Genomic DNA, 9,341 nt, shown 5'->3' with positions numbered 1-9,341 from the left:
GCAGCTGAGAAAGCATCAGGGCGATGGAATATATTACATATTGACCTGAGATGACTAAAGGGGTTTGAGGAATAGCAAAAAGGTGCTGCCTAGGGTGATATAGTTGAAACTGGGTAGTCTCTGGATATCTCCCACCAACTGGTCTTAGTGGTTTTACTGACACAGATTTCTGGAATGGTTTCCAGTCGCTCTTTCCTATGTATCTTGCAAATGGGCCAACTGAACAACTTGCTCACAGACCATCTTGTGGCCTTCCATATCTCTTCCTGGGATCATCTACAAACAAGCTATGTGCCTGGCCCCAGCTTGCTGTGGTGTTTTGTGGGGTTTTTTTTTTTAAAGCTTTGTGATTCAGAGGTCATTCAGTTGTTATGTCCAAGGTGGCTGTTGTTTCCTCTGTGTCAGGACACTACAAGCAAAGAGGAGCCCTTTGCAAGCCCATCAGAGGAAGGAGAATCACAGAGGGATGCTGCACCCAGACACAGTGCATGGCTAATGGCAGAAAGGGCCTGGAAGATGTAGCTGACATTAGCGCGTTTTTGACTGGGGAGGAGGACCTTTCGCGGATTGTGGTGAACTGTTCTGGCTGATTTCAGAGGCCAAATGATGCAGGGATCCTTGACTGGCAGAAGATGAGAAGGTGAGGCTGGATTCTGGCAGCAAAGAGAGACAAAGAGAGAGATTTTCAAATGGTTCCAGAAATAGCTGAAGATGTAACTCACAAGAAGCTGAGAGGCTCAATGTGTTGACTGTTAAACTGGTTCCATGGAGCACGCTTAGTCCCAGTTTTGGGACTAGCAAAGCAAAAAAGGAGGGAGGCAGGCCTGGTATGGCATCTGTGAAAGTGTGCCTGCCTGCCTTAATATCGATGAGCTAAATCATTAGGTGACCATAAGCCAAGGGTCACCAATGGCATCCATGAGGGTCTCCTCAAAAATCCACAACTGACAGGAGATTGTTCACTCTTTCTACTTTCTTCCTGTTTGCACTGGCCCAGTCTCTCCTACACTGAATATGCCCTTTTAAACCATTCCAACAGTTTAGGGCAGAGGTTGTCAATCTTTTTGAGTCCACAGCTCCCTTGATCAACTACATTCTTTTTGCAGCACCCCTGTGGGGAAACACACTCTGAGCCTCAATAGCCCAGCTATGTCACTCCTTGCCTGCAAAGCCGGCAGCCCCTCACCCCTTTTCAAACACCCTTTCTTGTGATGTGTTCCCTCAGCCTCCTCTCCTCTCCCCTCGTGGTGAGTTAGGATTAGCCATATCCCTGCCTCCTCAAGATACAAATGGCATATTCCCATGTTGATGGGACTGGCAGAACTAAGTCCATAACGCAAACCAAAAAGTATTGGCCTTCCTGCTAAGAGATCACATTTTCCCTACCAGATGCTTCCATATCAGAAGTCTCAAGGAGGTTTTGTCCTCCTTAGTGCCCCTGCTTGTTGCCAACTCACCCATTCGCAGAGCAAAAGCTTCCTCCAATCTCCGGAATGTTTTGTTGAATAAGGCCTTGGCCAAGGGGCCCGTGATGTAACTCACAATGTATAGAAAAAGCATGCCAAGGGTGATGGCTACTGTAATCTTTGAGCGGGGGGGGGGGGAGAGAGAGAGAGGGAGAGGTTGTTAATTCCTAATTGTTAGCAATACCTGTATGTGAACAGAAATCTGAAAAAATTGCTACGAGAGGGAGCAAGAAAATAATGTGGGACTGCACACGAATGTTCATTCCCTTCTGCGGATGAAGGTTATTCATGCTAGCAATAGATCAAACCAATGGGATCGGCAACAAGGGTGTATCCTCCCTCCTAGAACAATTGTTTCACTCCCTGCCATTCTGCTTCCCTTTTCCAAAACGGCACAAAGCGTAGTAAGAACTATGGAATTTGTTCCCACGGCAGAATTCACTTGCACAAGACATACTGATGGCCTCCAACTTTAAAATAGGGTATTGAAATTTATGCAGGATAAGGCTGTCAGTGGGTGCTGGCTACAGCGGCTATGTTCTGCCTCCACTGTTGGAGGCAACCAGCCTCCGAATACCATTTGCTTTGAATCACAAGTGTGGAGGCAGCTCTTAGCTTGCTTGTGGGATTCCCAGGGATATCTGGTTGGCCATGGTGAGAAGAACAATTCTATACTTCCTTTGGCCAAACAGATGCCTGTGGGAAGCCTCCAGGTAGGACAACAGCATTTGCCTCATTTGTGATTCCCAGCAACTGGTTTTCAGAGGCATACTGCCTTCATTAGTGGAGGTAGGACATAGCATTGCTTTAAATCTCAATTCAGTCTTCTACGGTGCTATGGTACAAGCACAGCTTTTGCCGAAGTTATACTGGTTCCCGTCTTTATAGCCTGAATAACTTTGAACTTGGGTATCCAAAGGACCACTTTATTCCACATGAAGCTGGCCATCACCAGAGCTCCCCTGAAGTATAGAGGGTCTGTCATGACTAGATGGCCGGGGGGGGGGGAGGCTTTTTCAAGTGTGGCACTTCATATATGCCCTCTACAGGGAGACCTGCATGGTGTTGACCCTGATGTCCTTTTGGTTGTCAAACAAAGACCTTTTCATTCCATACAGAAAGAATGAGGATGTTCAAGGCTGTTACCTTCAAGAGAAAGATGGACCGGGTGGGGCTGAGGCGCAAGCCATGGACATGGACAATGAACTCCAAGGCATAGTCGCAGTAGGTGGTTTCGTCTACACCCCTATGGAAGCAAAAGAGTCAAGATGTCAGTGACTACTGGTCTGAGCAGGCCTCCTTGGCTTTGGCCAATTGCTGTTTACAGCTTTCCCAGTGCTTAGATCTTTACGTAGGCTCTTCCTGGTTTCTCACATCATTCATCTCCTGGTCCAGTACCTTCCAAACCATGTTTCTTCTCCATGCTTGCAGAGCGGTACTTTCTCCCATCCCCATGACTAAGTAAGGCCATTAATTTCAATGAGTCTAGTCTGCATAAAACTCAAGTTGAAGACCACATTTTGATTGTGAATTGTTTTAACTTGTGCTCGGGAGTTATTATGGCTGAAAGGCAGCCTATCAGTATAATTCAGTTCAATTGTAAATCAATTTAATTCTTTTAAAAATGAACCAAACATATTTTAAAAACTCACACCTACCTGTTTGATACTTCTATCGCAAAGAAATAATCAGGAGCACTCAGACCCTGAGGGACAATATCATAGCATGGAGAATTCGTCTGGCAAACCCACCTGTGGGAGGAAAGGCATTTTGCCTTATGGTGTCTTACATGGTGGGCTGTTTCAATTCATGTCCCTGGGTAGGAGCCAATAAAGTGGTTTAGTCATGCTGGACACATGACCCAGAAAGCTGTGGACAAACGCCGGCTCCCTCAGCTTGAAAGCAGAGGTGAGCACCACAACCCCATAGTCGCCTTTGACTGGACTTACCTCTCCAGGGGTCCTTTACCTTTACTTTTTTACAGATGGCAGATGACCCAAAGGAGAGAGAAATAGAAGGGAAATAAAGCATATGTCCTCAAAAAGGATACTGGTAGAGCTGTAACAGGTTTAGAGAAGGATAACCAAAATGATCTAGGGGCTTGAACAATTTCCCTGTGAGGAAAGTTTACAACTTTTAAGCCTTTTTAAACTGGGGAAAAGGCAAGCAAGAGGCAGGGACATGATATTGGGCATGGCTTGGAGAAAGTGGACAGAGAGGAGTTTTTCTCCCTCTCTCATAACACTAGAACTTGTGGACATCCAAGGAAGCTGAATGTTAGAAGATTCAGGACAGGCAAAAGAAAGGCCTTCTTCACAAAGCACAGGGTTAAACTTGTTCCCACCTGATGTAGTGATGTCCACTGACTTAGAACACTATGTTATATCTCCACCGTTGGAAACAAATGTCTCTCTGAATGCCAGTTGCTGGAAAGCACAAGTGGAGAAATTGCCACAACCCTAACCCTGCTTGAAGGCTTCCAAGAGCACATGGTTGGCTCCTATGACAATCTAAAGCTGGACTAGACAGGTCTTTGACCTGATTCAGCATGGCTCTTCTTACGTTTTATTGCCAACCAAATTGCATATTTCATTTGGGAAGAAGAATTTGGGAGATGTTAGATCAGAAACTGACACACCCACCCAAAGACACAGCAAAAGTTTCCTTACAAAATCCCAGACTGGGCTTGAGAGAGGACACGGAAACCTTTGGAATCAACTTTTCCTTCTTGCATGTCAGCCCTAAGCCAGATCAGACTTGATGTTTCACTGGAAAGAGAATATGAAATCAAGCATGAATGAAGACAGTTAAGCTTTGCAAGTAAGCCTAAAGTGGTTACCAGGCCACTCACATCCTTAATAGCCTGTTGTTACCCACCCACCCTTGCCAGCCTTTACATTCCTATGTTTATCAGCTATGGCTCATTATCAGCTTCAAAATAGAACGGGGGGGTGGGGGTGGAGGGGAATCAAATCTCTTACAACAAACCAGTGCTTTTTTCCCTGGAGGGATGCAGGGGTACGCATACCCCTAAACATTTTTTGTGAATCTTTGTACTTTTGTCCATTTGCTGTATTTTTTCCCCCGATTTGAACAATAAAATGGTGATTTTTCTTAAGTCAAAATGAGAGTACCCCTAAACATTTTTTAAAAGGAAAAAAAAGCACTGCAACTCACAGCTATTTCTCTGCTCTATCCCCTGACTGGAGGCAATTCTCATCACAGACCAGGCAGGTGGCTGTTTGTAAAGCACAACCCAAGGGGCCACAGATCAGTAGGCAGAGCACATGTCTCATATTCCAAAGGGTCCAGGTCTGAGCACTGACATCTCCAGTTAAATGATTACAAGAAAAAGGACCAGGAAAGACTCCCCCTTCCTTAGACACTGTGGAGACACTGCCAGTCAGAGTGCAGTGGCAGTTGTGGGCTAGAGCATGGGGAACCTGTGGCCCCCCAGATGTCATCAGAATTCAGCAAGTCCCCAGTCCATGGACTGAATAATCCAATGGTCTGTTGCAGTATGAGGCAGTTTCCCCTGTCCACAAGTCTGAGAAGGCAGCCACTGGCTGCTTCTGCACTAGGGCCATTTAGCACTGCTGTGGTATTGCTTCTCCTTAATCATCTGGAAGGAGTGAACCAGCTGGAGGAGCAGCCTCCTCTGTGCATAAGCAGTTGGGGGAACACTGTGATTATTTAATTGCACGCTCTCGCTCTCATATGGCAAACCAGCACTTTTCTTACGTGGACCCATGCCCTGGTGCACAGGCTTGGAAAGACTGGTCCCAAATGGGGGTCTTTTAAACTGACTAAAAATGTTGCGTTTGAATAAGAAATGGATACTAAACAGCTACGGTCACAATGCTAGGCACTGTGGGAGTCTGCCATTCACCTGCCATTCACTGTGTTGTAGTTAAAGGTCTCTTCCTCACTGAAGTATCTGATGTTTGCTATCGAAAATGGTCCCCCACCAATTACTCTGAAGATGTAGCTGCCAGCAGAATAAGCAAGATGGAGGTGAGTTTGCACAAGCTTTAACAGTTAAAAAAAAAAAAAACACCCATTCACAAACAGCTGGGACAAAACTGCCACATAGCAACTGGGGACTCTTGAGGAATTTGTTCTTGATACAAACTGACCCAATCAACACCACTCAAACTAAGGTGCAGATCAGAAGTTAGTCATGCTTCAGATACCACACCTCTCCAGAGTTCATAATACAGTTCTCAGTTCAAAAAGAAAATGCATCAAATTGCATATTTTTAGAGAAAATGTATTAAAAACACGAATCTAGATGCAGATTTGCAAATAAATGTGGACATGGGGTGGAATGGGCTTTTGAACACATACAAAAATGGGAGGGGCCGGAAACAGTCTTCTCTGTCCAACCCTAGCGGCAACAGGGCTTCCTCTGATTGGCCTTCAGCTTTACCTGTAGGTCCCCAGCACAAACGTCTTGGGTCATACCGGCCCCAATGCCTGGGCACCCTGGCATTGACCTAGGTGCCTCCATCTTACCCTCCCCCTGGCCTTTGAACAATATGCTCAGTGGAGGTCCACTGATTTCAGTTCAGCAAAACAACAAAATGCCATCAAAAGCACAGCACAGCCCTTACCTTCCATTGAAACGTCCTGATTGTCCTGTCACCATATCTTGGATCAAAAAAGAAGGGTAAAACACTGCAAATGAATCAAGCAGGTGTGGTATCACCATCTGTCTTCTGCCTGGCACCCATCATTCCTTAATTAACTTCATCTATAAGTCTCACAGATCTGACCCACCCAGACACCTCACTTCACTCCAGCCTTACCATCACTGAAGGAGAAGCAAGGCATCTCGGGGTCTTTGTTGATACAATCAAAGTAGCGCTTGTTCTTGAAGGTAGTCTCATTCATGGTGGTAGTAATGTCAAACGCTAGCCTCTTGCCTGGGGGACATCCAATGTAGATAATCGCCACGCTACTGCCCTGTGAGGGCAAGTAAATTGGAAAAGAGAAGTGGCCTTTTTCCCTTTCTTTTTTAGAACACTGGATTGCAAACTTCCTCTTTTAAAGGGACCCCTTTTCTCCTCTGTGTCTGCTGTGGAATCCCTGCATGTTTCAGAGGATAATTTGGACAGGCATCTGCTCAGAGAACCCCTCAGTCAATGCCTATGGTACCTTCACCTTGACCTTCATGAAGGGTTCCCTAGAATACACCTGATAGGACTCACCACGTTTTTGTAGTAGTTCTGCTCCTCTGCCCTGGAACAGAAGTCTGGCCTGCAGGAAATTTTTTTGATTTTTTTTCCCCTGGCAAGGCAAGGCAAGGACCAGAGCCGTCTCATCCATAGAGGCCGGTGGCGCGGCGCACCAGGGCGCCGGGCACCCCAGGGGCGCCCCCACGAGCCCGCCGGCATACTGGGCTCCCCCTCCCCAACCCGCCCCCGCCCCCACGGGCAGGCGGGCGGGCGGGCGGGCTGTAAGCCGCCCGCCCTCGCCTCCCGGAGCCCCAGCTGGAGCGCTGGAGCGGCGCGGGGCTTTGCTGGGGCTCTGGAAGGCGAGGGCGGCCCGCTTGCAGCCCGCCTGGCGGTGCGCGAGCGCCCGCCCGCCCCTCATCCTCCGCCCGCTGGCGCGCGAACGCCCGCTCCAACGCCCCGCCCCTCATCCTCCGCCCGCTGGCGCGCAAGCGCCCGCTCCAACACCACGCCCCTCATCCCCCGCTCGCCCACCCCCCCCTCCCGAGGGGCGGCCAGCGCAGGAGGGAGGCGGGCGGAGAGGCGGCAGGCTGGGGGCGCGGAGGGATCACTGCGCCAGGGCGGCCAATCCCTCTAAGACGGGCCTGGCAAGGACTGCACCTCGTGGCAGGTGTCACACGGGAGGCAACAGGCAGACATTGTTGCACCCCAGTGGTGGCCGCTCCTCACGGAGGTTGCCTGCTGGCTTGGTGGTGTCTCAGCAGCACCAGAGCCGCAGCTACAGCAGGTCAAGGAGTAGGGTGGTGGAGACCAGGCTGAGGTGCCAAGTGCAGCCTTTTACTGGCCACCTGTCCTTGGCTGCACAGCACGAGGGTGGGTGCCAGCGCGTCCCAGGTAAGCGAGCAGCTCTCCTTCTATGCTCCTGCTGCAGGGCACATGCCTCAGCCAAGGGAGGCCCTGGGGAAGGTGTGGTGCAGGCCAGAAAAGTCCAGACTCCAGTTCTGCCCAGGGGGAGCACCCCTTAGCCGGCCATGAGGAGAAAGAGGCACCACCACTTGGGTGCGGCTCGCCTCCCCGTGACTCCAGAAGAAGGCAGCCATGTGGCCTTGCCATGGGGGCGCCAGGTTGCACCCCCTCAGAATTCTACACCCGAGACCACGACCCCCCTTGCCCCTCTCTCACTATGCCACAGTATGGAGAAGAAAAACATGGCTTGCTCAATTTGCCACTCAACAAAGGCACAGCCAGTCAAGGTGGCTGCCACACCTCTAAACAATTCCCACAGCTGTAGGCTGCAGAGGAAGACTATTCATGGCAAACAAGCTGCCTTTCCATTACTGAGCTTCTCCCAGACAAGCTTTCAAGAATTTTCAACATTGGTACAGGAAAGCTGGTGTCAGGTACCATGGTGGGGAGGGATTCAGACTGGAAATCCTGAGTATCAGGTGCTAATTGCCTCCTCTGGGGGCTGCTACCAGGAGGAGAGAATTGAGAGAAATTATTTTCCCTTCAAGCAATCCAAGCCACCCTTACCCTTATCCGTGGTCCACTGGATGTGTACTCATAGCAGTTCAATCCTGAGTGCGGAGCCTGGGGAAAGTAAATACAAGCCAAGCAAATGTCAGGGGAAAGGCAAATTCTAGCCACTTGTACCAGCGGAGTACAACTCAACAGATCAGAAGCAGTGTGGCAGGAGACTGATTTCATGTGCCACCTTTGGTACACTGAAGCGGCACCAGGTGGCCTACCCTAGCCCAAGAGCAACAATTTTTTGATAGAAGACAAGACTGTGGAACTTCAGCAAAGATTGCCTTCTTACCTTTAAGCCAAGATAACTCTTCATAAGGTTCTTCCCACTCAGGTGCTGATATGGGTAATTGCCTCTGTCTTGAACTTCTATCTGTTGTTGTGAGGACGAAGAGATGCAGTGGTGCAAAAGAAACAGGAGTTTAAAATGGAATAAGCTTTAATAAGAAAGCAGTTCTCTATGCCACAACCCCCTGAAGACCCCAAAAGGATTGTTTGGGGGACTGGGTACCCAGTGGTGCGGCAGGAAGGTCTCTCCGCCACCTGAAGAGCCCCTTTTGGGGGCAAGAAGATTGGCGAGATTGAGGCTCCGGCATGGGTCGCCATTTTCTACTCATGAGCAACGTAGCCTCATGTTTCCATGGCTCAGTGACTGATTCTCAAGCAAGTAAGAAATCCGAATTTGGCTCTTTAGAGATTGGTGAAAAAATTTAAATTGGAAAATAACAATTCGGAAGACAGCAGGGATAAAAAAGGAGGTCAATCCCGACTGTGATTAACTTGTGTGTGTATGTGTGTCTGTGTGTGTGTGTGTGTGTGTGTGTATATATATATATATATATATATATAGTTATCTCGCAAAGCTAAAAAGTTGTTATTTACTTCAAACCTATAACGGAATGTTTTGGATGTGTTATTGGGAAATGCCTAAGTGAAGAGTGTAAAGGGGGACCAATTATAATTTTTTTAGTGAGTTTTTTTTTACTTTCACTTCTATGTAAACTGTGCAACTCTGAAAGATACATTGTTAGACTTCTAAATAGATAATAGAGTTGCCAAACCAGTTGTAAGACACTTATTAACCTACAGAAGTAACTAAATAAGACCTGCAGAGCTTGGATATTGAATTGGACCTTAATTGCCTTGGAACTTAAGAGGAGAACGGAGGAGAATA

At 48.2% G+C, this 9,341-nt stretch overlaps 1 pseudogene; it reads right to left on the bottom strand.

The window, feature by feature from the left end:
* Positions 1 to 327: 327 nt before the first annotated feature.
* The window catches only part of LOC117052066, a 53,582-nt pseudogene continuing 44,568 nt past the window's right edge, over positions 328 to 9,341 (bottom strand).

Source organism: Lacerta agilis, chromosome 8, assembly GCF_009819535.1.
Source record: "Lacerta agilis isolate rLacAgi1 chromosome 8, rLacAgi1.pri, whole genome shotgun sequence".
In the NCBI taxonomy this organism is placed as follows: Eukaryota; Metazoa; Chordata; class Lepidosauria; order Squamata; family Lacertidae; genus Lacerta; species Lacerta agilis.
This window is presented reverse-complemented; position numbering and strand designations above follow the sequence as displayed.